Source organism: Scylla paramamosain, chromosome 41, assembly GCF_035594125.1.
Source record: "Scylla paramamosain isolate STU-SP2022 chromosome 41, ASM3559412v1, whole genome shotgun sequence".
NCBI classification, from domain to species: domain Eukaryota; kingdom Metazoa; phylum Arthropoda; class Malacostraca; order Decapoda; family Portunidae; genus Scylla; species Scylla paramamosain.
In genome coordinates, this window is record NC_087191.1 from 237,262 (window position 1) to 253,681 (window position 16,420).

Sequence of the window (16,420 nt, forward strand, 5' to 3'; positions counted from 1 at the left end):
CACCAGCTTTGGCTTTCTTCTCCCTTCACTGACCATCCTGGTGAACTAGCCTACAACTTTGCTATCCTCCATGACCTAGAGTAATTGGTGCAACACCATACTCGTATTTCTGACCGTCTTGGAGATACGCCCAACATTCTTGACCTTTTCTTACCTCTAATCCTTCTGCTTATGCTGTCACCCTTTCTTCTCTGTTGGGCTCCTCCGATCACAATCTCATATCTCTATCTTGTCCTATCGCTCCAATCCCTCCTCAGGATCCCCCTAAGCGAAGGTACCTCTGGCATTTTGCCACTGCTAGTTGGGGGGACCTGAGGAGGTATTTTACTGATTTTCCTTGGAATGACTACTGCTTCCATGTCAGAGACCCGTCTTTGTGTGCTGGGCGCATAACAGAGGTGATAGTGTCTGGCATGGAGGCGTACATTCCTCACTCTTTTTCTCGTCCTAAACCTTCTAAACCTTGGTTTAACACAGCTTGTTCTCGTGCTATACGTGATAGAGAGGTGGCCCACAAAAGGTACTTAAGCCTTCCATCACCAGAATCTCATGCACTTTATATTTCTGCCCGGAACCATGCCAAGTCTGTTCTCCAACTAGCCAAAAACTCCTTCATTGACAGAAAATGTCAAAACCTTTCAAGATCTAACTCCCCTCGTGATTTCTGGCATCTAGCCAAAAATATCTCCAATAACTTTGCTTCTTCTTCTTTCCCTCCTCTATTTTAACCAGATGGCACCACTGCTATCACATCTATTTCTAAAGCTGAACTCTTCGCTCAAACCTTTGCTAAAAACTCTACCTTGGACGATTCTGGGCATGTTCCTCCCTCTCCTCCACCCTCTGACGACTTCACGCCACCTATTAAAATTCTTCGCAATGATGTTTTCCATGCCCTCGCTGGCCTAAACCCTCAGAAGGCTTATGGACCTGATGGGGTTCCTCCTATTGTTCTCTGAAACTGTGCCTCCATGCTTGCACCTTGCCTAGTCAAATTCTTTCAGCTCTGTCTGTCAACATCTACCTTTCCTTCTTGCTGAAAGTTTGCCTACATTCAACCTGTTCCTAAAAAGGGTGACCATTCTAATCCCTCAAACTACCGTCCTATTGCTTTAATTTCCTGCCTATCTAAAGTTTTTGAATCTATCCTCAACAGGAAGATTCTTAAACATCTATCACTTCACAACCTTCTATCTGATTGCCAGTATGGGTTCCGTCAAGGCCACTCTACTGGTGATCTTCTGGCTTTCCTTACTAAGTCTTGGTCATCCTCTTTTAGAGATTTTGGTGAAACTTTTGCTGTTGCCTTGGACATATCAAAAGCTTTTGATAGAGTCTGGCACAAAGCTTTGATTTCCAAACTACCCTCCTACGGTTTCTCTCCTTCTCTCTGTAACTTCATCTCAAGTTTCCTTTCTGACGATTCTATTGCTGCTGTGGTAGATGGTCACTGTCCTTCTAAATCTATTAACAGTGGTGTTCCTCAGGGTTCTGTCCTGTCACCCACTCTCTTCTTATTATTGATTAATGATCTTCTCAACCAAACTTCTTGTCCTATCCACTCCTACGCTGATGATACCACCCTGCACTTTTCCACGTCTTTTCATAGACGTCCAACCCTTCAGGAGGTAAATATATCACACAGGGAAGCCACAGAATGCTTGACTTCTGATCTTTCTAAAATTTCTGATTGGGGCAGAGCAAACTTGGTATTGTTCAATGCCTCAAAAACTCAATTCCTGCATCTATCAACTCGACACAACCTTCCAGACAACTATCCCCTCTTCTTCAATGACACTCAGCTGTCCCCCTCTTCTACACTGAACATCTTCGGTCTGTCCTTTACTTATAATCTGAACTGGAAACTTCACATCTCACCTCTAGCTAAAACAGCTTCTATGAAGTTAGGTGTTCTGAGATGTCTCCATCAGTTTTTCTCAACCCCCCCCAGCTGCTAACTCTGTACAAGGGCCTTATCCGTCCATGTATGGAGTATGCTTCACATGTCTGGGGGGGTTCCACTCATACTGCTCTTCTAGACAGGGTGGAATCAAAAGCTTTTCGTCTCATCAACTCCTCTCCTCAAACTGACTGTCTTCAGCCTCTCTCTCACCGCCGCAATGTTGCATATCTAGTTGTCTTCTACCGCTATTTTCATGCTAACTGCTCTTCTGATCTTGCTAACTGCATGCCTCCCCTCCTTCCGCGGCCTCACTGCACAAGACTTTCTTCTTTCTCTCACCCCTATTCTGTCCACCTCTCTAACGCAAGAGTTAACCAGTATTCTCAATCATTCATCCCTTTCTCTGGTAAACTCTGGAACTCCCTGCCTGCTTCTGTATTTCCACCTTCCTATGGCTTGAATTCCTTCGAGAGGGAGGTTTCAAGAAACTTATTCATCAATTTTTTACCACTGCTTTGACCCTTTCATGGGACTGGCATTTCAGTGGGCTTTTTTTTCTATTAGATTTTTGTTGCCCTTGGCCAGTGTCCTTCCTACATAAAAAAAAAAAAAAAATATTCCAAGGTGACATATAAACCCTGCTCAGGTGTAGCTGCAATAAACAATTATAACATCACATGACTTAATTTTGTGTTTTTTCCCATAATTAGTCTTGACTAAAAAATTAATCACCTTATATTTAATGGTTATTTCCAGTAGATACGCCCCTAGCTCCCCATAAACAATATCTGTACTTTTATACCTGTGGACATGCCTCATAAATTTCATGTATAATATTTCTATCTCCTGAAATAATATTAATATTATAACCCCAGATTTCACAGCCATAAGTTAATAGAGGTACAACAACTATAGTGTTGAATAATTCAATCTGGACATCAATAGCTAAGTCATATGCACGTGTGGTGCCAGTTAGTGAACTGGTTGCTTTTCATACTAGTTCCAACTCCCTCTTTCTGAATTTCCCATTATAATTAAACGAAATATCCAAATGTGCATAATCATTGTTAACCACCTTAATTTTCTCACCCCCAGATTAAACTCGAAATTACATGTTTGCACTTGACCTCTGCTGAATATGAAAATTTTAGTTTTATCACAGTTAATATTATTTAACTTCCATTCAGAACAATACCTATGAAGAGCTGCTAGTGTCTGCTTCATAATTAACTATCACATAATAACACTCTCATCTGCACACATTTAACACTATTACACACAAATAAGCATTCTGGAGATTATCAAAATCTGGATAGTTACAATTATGTTTAATGAGCTTTTCCTGCAAAATAGAAAGCAAACAGCAGCGGCAACAAATTTTCACTATCTCACACCTACGCTGCACATAAACGTGTCAGATATTTCTTGATTTACCATTACAAATGACTTAATAATATTATTATACATACTGTGAATCACCATTATTAACATTGCCTCTTAAAAGTTTCCACCATAAATAACCCTTCCATCCCTTCCATATCAAAAGCCTTTTTATAACCTACAAATAAACAGAACAGTTTCCTCTTCTTCCACTTGAATAGATCAATAGTACGTTTGAGAAAAAAACATATGGTCCAAGGTAGAGTACTCTTCCTAAGGTTTCATTTATCAAGTAATAAGGCTCCAAGTACTGGTTAAGACAGTCATTCAAAATTGAAGTAAACAGCTTTCCCGTACAACTCAGCAACGTAATGCCTCTATAGTTATTCGTGTCTTTAACATTTCCCTTGTTTTTATATAATGGTATTATTACACTAATCAATCACTCTGATAGAAAAACACCTTTAGAATCTTAATTAATAGTTTAACATATAAAGGGCACAATAAAGCTTCAGTACATTTTATGTATTCATTAATAAGTAACATGCACACCACCTTTTCTAGCAATGAAACACTTTTTATCATATTCTTTCATGTTGGCATTATTACTTTTCTTAATATATTTACTCCCACTGAACTGGAGAAACAACTTCAAAGCAGGGTCTATTAGTACAAATTTTAGCTGATAAATGTCAGATACTCTGTCAAGTAACTCATTCACTTTATTAACATCCACACTACTCACATACTTTCCTTCCTCCATTTCCCTGGTCTCACACATGGTGCATTCCTCACTTCACTACTCTTTTTCTTCAAATGCTGACCTCCTCACACAGGAAAAGTCCAACATGGTGTGAATACCAGTGTACATCTGAGAGCAAGGGATTAAAGTCTAGTACTTTCATTTTTTTTTACATGTTTAATAATACTGCATGTACCAATAACATAGTCAATAGTTGTGTTATAAAAGGTAGTACATCTACCAATTCCCATATTTTTACCAACTCTTCCATTAAACACAACTACATTGTTGTTTTTGCACATAAAAATAATTTTCTTCCCGTACAAACTTTTCTGTCCAGCATCTTGGTTATATCTACTTACTGAATAGTCTGCAGAGTTTAAGACAGCATTAACATCAATGTCTGTAGGTAAACTAATACCCGTGTCCTCAGCAATCTGAGCAACATCAGAGAAAGTACCTGTTTGTGCATTAAAATCACCACCCATAACGTGAAAACAATCAGTATGAGACCAAAACAATTATTCATCAAATTCATCAAAGTGTTCGGGCTTGCCATATCAAGAGTTATTAGGAGAAATGTATACACATGTGATTAACAAGTTTTTCTGCAAACTATTCACTGGATGGTGGAGCTGCAAGACTGCTTCAAAACTTGTATTCACAATTCACTTTGTGTGTGTGTGTGTGTGTGTGTGTGTGTGTGTGTGTGTGTGTGTGTGTGTGTGTGTGTGTGTGTGTGTGTGTGTGTGTGTGTGTGTGTGTGTGTGTGTGTGTGTTGAACTTTTGTTTGTGAAGAACCTTGCTGAGGTGTTATGTTATGTGTTGCAGTTGTATTTGTTGTGGGTGTTATTGGCATTGTCCTACATGTAAGTATTACATGTAGGACAATTACATGTTTGTAAAGATATTGTTTGCATACTTACTGTGTTATATACAGAGTATTGGTCAAACAAGGGGTGGTGCTGTACTCCCGCCCCATCCTACTCAACCAGGTGAATCGATGCCAACTATAAGATCTTCCAGGGTCCCTCTTTGTTTACAAGCCATGCCCGTATTCTTCCATCTCTTGTGGTAACATTCCTCACCTTAGGGGTGTCAAGTCCTCACTGATGTACGAGGTGTGTCATTAAAGTTCCAGGACTGGTGCCACACAAGTTTTATTTCACATCCAGGCTACAAACTATAGGTTATCTCCTTCGAAGTAATCCCCCTGGCACCGCATGCACTTGTCCATCCTTCTCTGCCAGGCTTGCATGCACTGCTGGAAGGATTCTTGCGGGATGCTCCTCAGCTCCGTCGTCACGGCCTTTTTGATGTCGTCCGCATCATCAAAACGGGTCCCCTTCATGACCTCCTTGAGCTTGGGGAAGAGGAAGAAGTCGCACGGAGCGAGGTCAGGTGAGTAGGGCGGTTGCTCCAGCACGGCGATGTTCTTCTTGGCCAAGAACTCTCTGATGCTCAGGGCATTGTGAGCAGGCGCATTGTCGTGGTGAAGCAGCCACGAGTTGCCCTGCCACAACTCCCGCCTCTTCTCACGCACTGCACGAAGCAGACGCCGCAGTACTTCTTTGTACACATGTTGGTTGACTGTCTGGCCCTGTGGCAAGAACTCGCAGTGGACGATGCCCCTCACATCGAAGAAAGCGATCAACATGACCTTGAAGCTGGACCTGGACTGCCTTGCTTTCTTCGGCCGTGGCGACGCCGGACTCTTCCATTGAAGGCTCTGGCGTTTGGTCTCCGGGTCGTACTCAAATACCCAGGACTCATCGCCGGTGATGACTCTCCTGAGCAAGTCTGGTTCAGTTTCCAGACGCTCGAGGATGTCCTGACACACCTGCATGCGTCGTCCCTTCTGGTCATCGTTCAGGAGTCTCGGCACCATCTTCGCACAGACTTTCCGCATGCCCAGATCTTCAGTGATAATCTTCCACACGCTGTTGTGGTTCATGCCAAGCTCATCTGCGATCTTTCGAACAGTCAACCGACGATCGTCACGCACCATCTGCTTGACACGCTCAACATTGGCCTCATTCCTGCTCGTTGAGGGTCTTCCACTCCTGGGGTCATCTTCCACGTCCTCCCGGCCCTCTTTGAACCTCTTGCACCACTCAAAAACACGTGAGCGTGACATTGTCTCATCCCCGTACACTTTTTGCAGCATACCCAGTGCTTCTGACGGCGTTTTCCCCAACTGCACCAAAAACTTCAAGTTTGTTCGCTGTTCAGCGCTCATTGTTAAACGACCTGCAACAGAGGACATGATTTTAAAAGCACGTAAGAAAAAGATTAGTGACTGTAGAGGGTTGGGAGTGCAGTTGTATACTCCAGAAGGATTACTTTGAAGGGGAAATATGGTGGTTTGTGGCTTGGGTTTGAAATTCATCTTTTAGGACACCAGTCCTGGAACTTTAATGACACACCTCATATACTTTCTTGTTCTTTTACTTCAACTCTTTCTTGTTCTTCAGCATTCCATTTCTTTTCTTCCTGTGCCAGAATCACACAATCATAGGCCTGCTTCTCTCTCCAGACCTCCCCAGCCAATGGACAATGGATATATTGTCTGCTTCCAGTTTTACTCCAACATCAGCTGCAACTTCCAGAACTTTTGCTTATAACATGTCCTTGTCTTCATCCTGGTCTTCCTTGATGGCAAATATTCTCAGGTTGTCTTTTCTTGTATATTGCTCCAGCTGGGTATTGTTGTATCAATGATGTAAACTGACTTTTCTGATTCAGCAGAACTCATCAGCAGCTTGTCAGTGATGCCCTTCACTACTGTTGACACAGCAACAACGACAGCCACAGATATTACATTTGCCATACTTGGCAAAATGGCAGCACCAACCTCCTTGACAGTTTTGCTTAACCTGGTGGACTCTTTCCCAAAATTATCAACCTCTTTTTCCTCTTTCTCCTTAACCAGCTGTTCTAGGCTTGGGCCTTTTAGAAGGTGTGAAAAGGTCATCAATGCTGGACATGCATGTCTTCAAGGTAGTCAAGAATGCAGGTCATGTGCTGTGCTGGCTGTCCCAGGTCAGGGAGGATACCTGAGTTCAAGGGTGTGTTCATAAGGCAAGTCAATGAAAGGTGATGACAGTCAAAGATTGTGATGAAGACTGGCATCTCCTATGGCAATACATCTTAAAGTTCTTGTTCTAGTTGATAATTACATCAGAATCTGTTTAGCCAGAATTATTGACAAGTTGTGATAACTAGCAAATATTTATACAAAAAAAGGAACTAGCAAATATTCATAGAAAAAAGAAACTAGCAAATATTCAAACAAAAAATACTATTTTTTTTTTAAGTATTGATAATTTTCAAAATTCTGGTCAAGTTTCAAACATATTGACTTGTAAGGAATATGCAAGACACCTAAAGCATCACCCAACACACCAGCACACTCCCTCACTTGAACACAGCCAGCCTGTCTCAAATTGATAACACAGTAGTGATAGAAGAGCTCAACTGTTGTAAAGTGTGTTAGGGGAGTGATACACCAAAGACTGGCTAACTGACAGATTCACTAACAGGTTAAATGATTCACCAAGTGACTGATTAGTTAACTAAGTGATTGGATGATATCTATTTAGGTAACTGCCTCTCTAATATTTCAGTTATCTAATAACAGATTTTTGCCCCACAACTGCATCACTCCCATTCTTGTGACTTGAGTTTAGCTATCTCTCAGTGTTTAACTCACTGACCAGCTTTACTGCAGCACAATATATCTGCTGTGGTAGTATTAAGTCAGTACCAAATACAAAAGTTATGTGCATAAAATTAACATGTGATTTTGGGTCTCCCTCCCATCAACTATCTATAAACCCTGTCGCCCTGCCACCAACACTCAATCTGCTGGCATGAGTTACAAAGTTTATACTGACATTACATGCTTACATATGATATACATATTTACATACCGATATTATGCACTGTATTCCACTGGGAAAGGGGTAATTTCAAGTGATATTGCAATAAAAAGGGTTAAACAAGTTGGGTTGCAAAACATATCTAAGTACTAATGTGGACTGTTCAGAAGATGGGATGAGTATCAGAACTAGTGTTCCACCAGCATTTAGTGAGTAGTGATGCTGTTTTTGTTTTACTCTGCAATGCCAAGGAATGTATGGTGCTTTGTCTGGGCCCACCCCATGTAGGATTCCTGGCCTGTTACATAGATAGATAGATTGTAGTGCCTGATTCACTTCCCAAGATCACATATGAAATAAATAAAATAAGAAATAAAATATATACAGAGAAAATGTTAAATATATACTGGTTAAAATAAAAAAAATAGCTCAAAGTAGATCACTCACAAAAAAGGGTCTCACAAACTATCCAATGGTACCATACTTAACACCATTTCACTCACACCACCACTCTGACTCGTCCCACCAGTCCCTAACACACCCCACCGTTCCCTGCCTTGTCCCACCACTCCCTGACTCACCCCACCACTCTCTGACTCAACCCACCACTCCCTAAGTCACCCCACTACTTCCTTAGTCCCCCCAACCAGTTCCTGACTCACTTTACTACTTCCTGAGTCACCCTGCCACTGCCTGACTCACCCAACCACTTCCTGAGTCACCCCACCACTCCCTGACTCACCCCATTACTTCCTGAGTCATCCCATCCTCCTTGACTCACCCCACCATCCCCTGGCTCAACCCACTAGTACTTACTGAGTCACCCAACCAGTCTGAATCACCACTACCACTCCAACATTCACTCCACACTAATCGTCATCATGTCTGGCCAAAAAGAGAGTCTTGGCATCACGCTGGGCCCTCAAGTGGTCATCTATTGTGTTGCTCAGGTTATATGGAGGGATGAGGCCAGCTGCCACATACCGCCTCTCCTGATTGAGAAAGTTAAAGGTGGTGCAGGCACTTTCCGTAGGCAGGATCTGTGTGGTGAAGGAGAATGTTACTATTAAGGCAGGTGTGATAGGACAGTATTGTGAAATGCTTTGCTCTCTTGTCACAACTATTTTACTGGGAGGCAGATGTGATGGGCCCATATTCTCTCACTGCCACTATGTTAAAAAACCACAAAGATGATTGGCTGAGTTCTCAAGTGTTTTTCCTGTCAATAATATAGAAATCTTGTTAATCTGTCACTAGAACCATAAAACATCCTTGAAAACCCACATAACTTCAACTACAGCTTTTTGAATGTAGTGAATGTGTGGCCAGAAGTGTTTCAGATTAGAGTCCATCTTATATAATAAAACACACTGTGTGGGTGTCAGCTTTTCACAGAAAACCATTAAACTGACTGTGATGAGATTTGGTAGGGAGGTCCCCTTTGATCTGGGGAGGGGCATAGGATATATCTTAACTACTTCCAACCTAAAACTATTACATTATTCAGGCAAACCTGTCACTGTAACCCCAATTCTTGATGGTGGCACCAGGTATACCATAAGCTATTTTTGATAGTGGTGCCAAGCATTCATTGTTAGTTAGTTATACTTCCTTCCAGCTTCACAGGGGGCCCAAGATACATGCTATGACCTATGTGAGGAACCTTGGTAGGCCCAATCTGAGACATCAATTCTGAGACGTCTCCGCCAGTTTTTCTCACCCCTGACCCCTAGCTGCTAACTCTGTACAAGGGCCTTATCAATCCATGTATTGAATATGCTTCACATGTCTGGGGGGTTCCATTCATATCAGTATTTTAGGTGGGGTGGAATCAAAAGCTTTTCTTCTCATCAATTCCTCTCCTTTGACTGTCTTCAGCCTCTCTCTCATCGCCGTATCGTTGCATCTCTAGCTATCTTCTACCGCTATTTTCACGCTAACTGCTCTTCTGATCTTGCTCACTGGATGCCTTCCTTCCTCCCACGGCCTCACTGCACAAGACTTTCTTTCTTCTTTCTCTCACCCCTATTCTGTCCACCTCTCTAATGTTAGAGTTAACCAGTATTCTCAATCATTCATCCCTTTCTCTGGTAAACTCTGGAACTCCCTGCCTGCTTCTATATTTCAACCTTCCTATGACTTGAACTCCTTTAAGAGGAAGGTTTCAAGACACCTGTCTTTCAATTTTTAACTTCCACTTCAGACCCTATTCTAGGACTGGCATCTCAGTTTTTTATTTTTTATTTTTTTTATTGGATTTTCAGTGCCTTGGCTGGTGTCCCTCCAACATAAAAAAAGAAAAAGTCTGTTCATTACATTCACCTGTACCTCAGTGGGAAGAGATCAAGAAGAAGCTATTTCCAGGGCAGAAGCCACAACATCGCCATGACCTTATTGCCAGAGTCTTCCAGTGGAAATTAAAGAAGTTTGTAGAGCTTATTATAAAGCTAAAGATCTTTGGAGCTATTAGAGGCCACATGTATGCCAGTGAGTAGCAGAAAAGAGGATTACCACATGCTCACATGCTCATCTGGCTGCTGGAAAAGCTTCATGTAAATAGCATTGATGGTGTGATCTCTGCAGAGATCCCAGATCCTGATGTAGATCCCAAATATTAATTTTTGTAACTCTTAAAAAATGCTGAGATAACAGGTTCCAAAAGAAATCAATAAATTGTTAGTCCTAAAGCGTTCATTCTTGGGAAACATTCTTAATGGTTGCCAACAGAGGACATCTACAACAGTAAACAGACATATTTTTTGGGTTCATTATAAAGTAAACTTTGTTAGGTTAATAGCTTTGCTGAGCAAACGACTGACTTAGTGTGATAAACCATACTTTGGAGAGCCAAATTTTACCTGGACAATGTTGGGTAATTCTGCTTGTAATACATACAATGATTCAGGTCAGTAAATCTTCAAAGGAGACTCAGTACATCTCAAAAAGCTTTAGTATACATTGGCTGTCCATGTCTTGCACAAAGGCTCACACAGCACAGAGGTCAATGTAACCCTTCTTGATGGACTAAAACTGGAATTTTCTTGCCTGATGTACACACACACACACACACACACACACACACACACACACACACACACACAGGAAAGTTTGGTTTGGTTTGTTTACATTTTGGACAAATATGGCAAAAGGCGGCACCCCAAGAGAAAGAGCTTCGTTTGAAGGTTTTACTGGAGAAGAAAGAGAACTAAATTATGGACTGCAGTGTAGAAAAATTTTGCATGTGGAAGAAATGAGAGACAAGTTATTGGAGAGAATAAAGACACTGGAGGCACACCAGGTAAGGAGTTGGTGGCTATTACAGTAAAGTTGAATGAGATGAAAGATAAAAATGAGAAGTTAAAGGTGGAAAATGACTGTTTAAAGAAACAAATAAAGGAAAAAGTAGAAACTGTTCAGAAAGGAAATGAGGAAGTGAAAGCAAGAGTGTAAAGGATGTGGAAATGAGGCAAAATAAGTGGTTAAATGAACGTAAATTTGAAGAAGAATCACTAAAGAAAATAATAGAATGACAAGAAAATGAGAAACAAAAACCTGAGACAAAGTGGTAAATGTCATTAAAGAAGAGGTAAAATTTGTCAGACACTATAGAAAAATATAAACAATTAATTGTATTTTGTTTAAAGGAAGAGGAAATAGTAAGCAGAATTCAAAGAGAGGAAAAGGAAAAGAACTTGTTGAATAAGTTACTGAAGAAAGTGATGGGTAAAGACAGTCAGGTAGAAGTGGAAGTTCCATAGAATTGGGAAATATAAGGAAGAAAAATGAGACCCATAAGAATAAGGTTTGCAACACAGGTACAAGCAGAAGAGGTAATTAATGGGTCTTGGAGATTGTCTGGAGATGAAGAATATAAGAATGTATGGATAAACAGAGATATTAAGATTGAAAGGTTGAAGCAAAAGGAGCTGGTAAATGGAGCGATACAAAAAACAAACAATGAACTGAAAAGTTTTCTGGAGAGTAAGAGAAATGAGAATAAAGAAATGGTGCATCAAACAGTAAATTAAGTATGTTATACTAATGTAAATGGATTATTGTCAACAAAGATGGAATTAAATGTGTTATTAAACATAAACGCACCAGATGTTGCTGTATTATGTGAGACAAAATGGAAAAATGAATGGGGAACTCCTGACATTGGTGATGATAAATGTGATTTATGGATGAAAAATAGAAGTGACAAGGGAGGAGAGGGAGTGATCATTCTGACTAAAAAGTGTGTTAAAGAGGAGAGGGTGATAAAATGTGAAGACAAGTCTGAAATTCTACAACTGATGATTAGAAGTGGAAATGGAAGGATAATGAATTATGTAAGAGTGCATGTGCCACCTATGCTTGGTGAAAAGAAGAACATGAAGAGATCTTGGTAGATGTGTTAAAAGGTCTTGAAAAGATAGTGATGGAAAGTAGTGATATAGTTATTGTTGATGATTTTAATTGTAAAGAGATAAATTGGGAGACATTGACGACTACTGGAAGTAGTTGTCAATGTCCATGAGTTGTACTCATGGAGTAATAGACTATTAAACTGGGCAGTGGAAAACTTAATAACTCAATGGGTTGATTGTAATACCAGATTTAGTGGAAGAGATAAACCATAAAGACTTGATTTAGTGTTTACCAAGGACATGGAAATTATGTGAAACTATACACTATGATAGCCCTCTAAGTAAAAGTGATCATGTGTTGGAATTTAAAGTGAAAAATGAAAATGTAATCATTGATGAAAATTATAAGGTGAAAAGATTTAAATATGGTAAAGCTGACTTTGAAAAATTAAGAAAATATTTTGTTGCCATGGATTGGAAAAATTTTGAAGACGAAGATGTTCAGGAAAAATGGGATGAATTTATAAGGATACATAATTCTGCTGTAGAGAAATTTGTACCTAGAGGAGGATTAAGATGTACAAAGGGTAAAGAATGGTTCAATACAAAATGCAAAGAGGCTAGAAATTGTAAGCTAAATGCTTGGAATAGATGGAAGAGGAAAACTGAGAGCAGATGGGAGAAATATATTGATGCTAGAGATAATTATGCTGAGTTAATAAGAATGGAGAGAAGAAACTATAAAAGGGATATAATAGATAAGTGTATAAATGAATCCAAACTGTTCTTTAGACATATTAATGGGAAGATGAAGAAGAAGGAAGGTGTATCAAGATTGAAGTTGAAGGAAAAATCTATGAGGATGCACAGGACATGGTGGAGGTTATGAACAATAGTTTCAGATCGGTATTTACAGTGGAAAGGGAGCTTGATGCTGGAAGGAATAAGTTAGTGAGGAATATACTAAGTATATTCCTCCTTCTGCAGTCTCGCTGCACAAGACTTTCTTCTTTCTCTCACCCCTATTCTGTCCACCTCTCTAACGCAAGAGTTAACCAGTATTCTCAATCATTCATCCCTTTCTCTGGTAAACTCTGGAACTCCCTGCCTGCTTCTGTATTTCCACCTTCCTATGACTTGAATTCCTTCAAGAGGGAGGTTTCAAGACACTTATTCATCAATTTCTGACCACTGCTTTGACCCTTTTATGGGACTGGCATTTCAGTGGGGATATTTTTTTATTGGATTTTTGTTGCCCTTGGCCAGTGTCCTTCCTACATAAAAAAAAAAAAAAGTCAGTTATGAGGAAATACTTAAGATGATGGAAAAACTTGATGTAAATAAAGTAACTGGTCCAGATGAAGCATTAAACTGGATATTGGAGGAATGTAGAGAACAAGTGACTGATAAAATTCACAGTCTAGTGGTGACATCACTATCACGGGGAAGAATACCGAAAGACTGGAAGAGAGCAAATATTACACCAATATTCAAAGGAGGAAATAAGGAAAACCTACTAAATTATAGACCAGTGTCCTTGACTAGTGTTGTAGGAAAACTATGCAAAAGAACAATAAAGGAAAGATGGATGGAACACTTGGAAAAAGATAAAATTTTGGTAAATTGTCAATTTGGATTTTGGAGGGAAAGATCATGCTCCATGAACTTATTGTCCTTTTATTCAAGGGTAATTGATATTGTGCAGGAGAGAGACGGATGGTTGAATGGTGTCTACTTAGACTTGAAGAAAGTGTTTGACATAGTACCACACCAAAGATTGCTATGGAAGATAAAAAATTATGGAAAAATTGGAGGAAGACTACTAGAGTGGATGGAGTATTATCTGCATGATAGAGAGATGAAAGCAGTAATACAAGACCAGAATTCATCTTGGTTGAAAGTAACCAGTGGTGTCCCACAGGGGTCAGTATTGGGACCAATAATGTTTGTAATATATGTGAATGACAAATGAAGAAATAGACAGAACTTATTTGCAGATGATGCTAAGCTGATGAGAAAGGTAGAAAATGTAAATGACTGTATGGTACTACAAGATGATTTGAATAAGATAAATAATAAATAGATGGAGTAAATCTTAGCAAATGGAATTCAATTTAAGTAAATGTAAAGTAATGGAGTTTGGTAACAGTAAGAAAAGAATACAATATCATTATGAGATGGATGGTGTGAAGTTACAGAAAACAAAAGAGAAAGTGGATTTGGGAGTAATGGTTACTGGAATTTTAACTCTGGACAGACACATAGATAAAATTACTGGAGAGATAATGAATTTGGTAAAAAGAATAAGAATGGTATTCTCATGTTTAGATGAAGGAATGATAAAAAAAAGTTGTTGATTTCCATGATAAGACCAAGATTGGAATATGTGGAAGTGATGTGGTCTCCTCATATAAAGAGGAATATTATAAAATTAGAAAGAGTACAAAGAGCAGTCACTAAGATAGTTCCAGAGTTGAGTGAGTCAACCTATGGAGAGATTAAAGAATGTTGGAAATTCCTACCCTTGAAAATAGGAGAGAGTGGGGATTTAATAAACATCTATAGAATGATAAATGGTATGGAAAATGTGGACAAAGAATGTTTTATAACTTTAGACACACATGAGAGAGAGGTGGTCCACAAAATGTATTTAAGCCTTCCATCACCAGAATCTCATGCACTTTATATTTCTGCCCGGAACCATGCCAAGTCTGTTCTCCAACTAGCCAAAAACTCCTTCATTAACAGAAAGTGTCAAAACCTTTCAAGATCTAACTCCCCTCATGACTTCTGGCATCTAGCCAAAAATATCTCCAATAACTTTGCTTCTTCTTCTTTCCCCCCCTTTATTTCAACCAGATGGCACCACTGCTATCACATCTATTTCTAAAGCTGAATTCTTCGCTCAAACCCTTGCTAAAACTTTACCTTGGACGATTCTGGGCTTGTTCCTCCCTCTCCTCCATCCTCTGACTACTTCATGCTACCTATTAAAATTCTTCGCAATGACGTTTTCCATGCCCTCGCTGGCCTAAACCCTCAGAAGGCTTATGGACCTGATGGGGTCCCTCCTATTGTTCTCCGAAACTGTGCCTTCTTGCTTGCACCTTGCCTAGTCAAACTCTTTCAGCTCTGTCTGTCAACATCTACCTTTCCTTCTTGCTGGAAGTTTGCCTACATTCAACCTGTTCCTAAAAAGGGTGACTGTTCTAATCCCTCAAACTACTATCCTATTGCTTTAATTTTCTGCCTATCTAAAGTTTTTCAATCTATCCTCAACAGGAAGATTTTTAAACATCTATCACTTCACAACCTTCTATCTGATCGCCAGTATAGGTTCCATCAAGGCCGCTCCACTGGTGATCTTCTGACTTTCCTTACTGAGTCTTGGTCATCCTCTTTTAGAGATTTTGGTGAAACTTTTGCTGTTGCCTTGGACATATCAAAGGCTTTTGATATGTCTGGCACAAAGCTTTGATTTCCAAACTACCCTCCTACAGCTTCTATCCTTCTCTCTGCAACTTCATCTCAAGTTTCTTTTCTGACTGTTCTATTGCTGCTGTGGTAGACGGTCACTGTTTTTCTCCTAAATCTATTAACAGTGATGTTCCTCAGGGTTCTGTCCTGTCACCCACTCTCTTTTTTATTATTCATTAATGATCTTCTAAACCAAACTTCTTGTCCTATCCACTCCTACGCTGATGATACCACCCTGCATTTTTCCATGTCTCTTCATAGACGTCCAACCCTTTCAGAAAGCAAACATTTCATGCAGGGAAGCCACAGAATGCTTGACTTCTGATCTTTCTAAAATTTCTGATTGGGGCAGAGCAAACTTAGTATTGTTCAATGCCTCAAAAAACTCAATTCCTTCATCTATCGACTCGACACAACCTTCCAGACAACTATCCCTCTTTTTCAATGACACTCAACTGTCCCTCTCTTCTACACTGAACATCCTCAGTCTGTCCTTTACTTATAATCTGAACTGGAAACTTCACATCTCATCTCTAGCTAAAACAGCTTCTATGAAGTTAGGCGTCCTGAGACATCTCCGCCAGGTTTTCTCACCCCCCCCCCCCCAGCTGCTAACTCTGTACAAGGCCTTATCCATCCATGTATAGCGTATGCCTCACATGTCTGGGGGGTTCACTCATACTGCTCT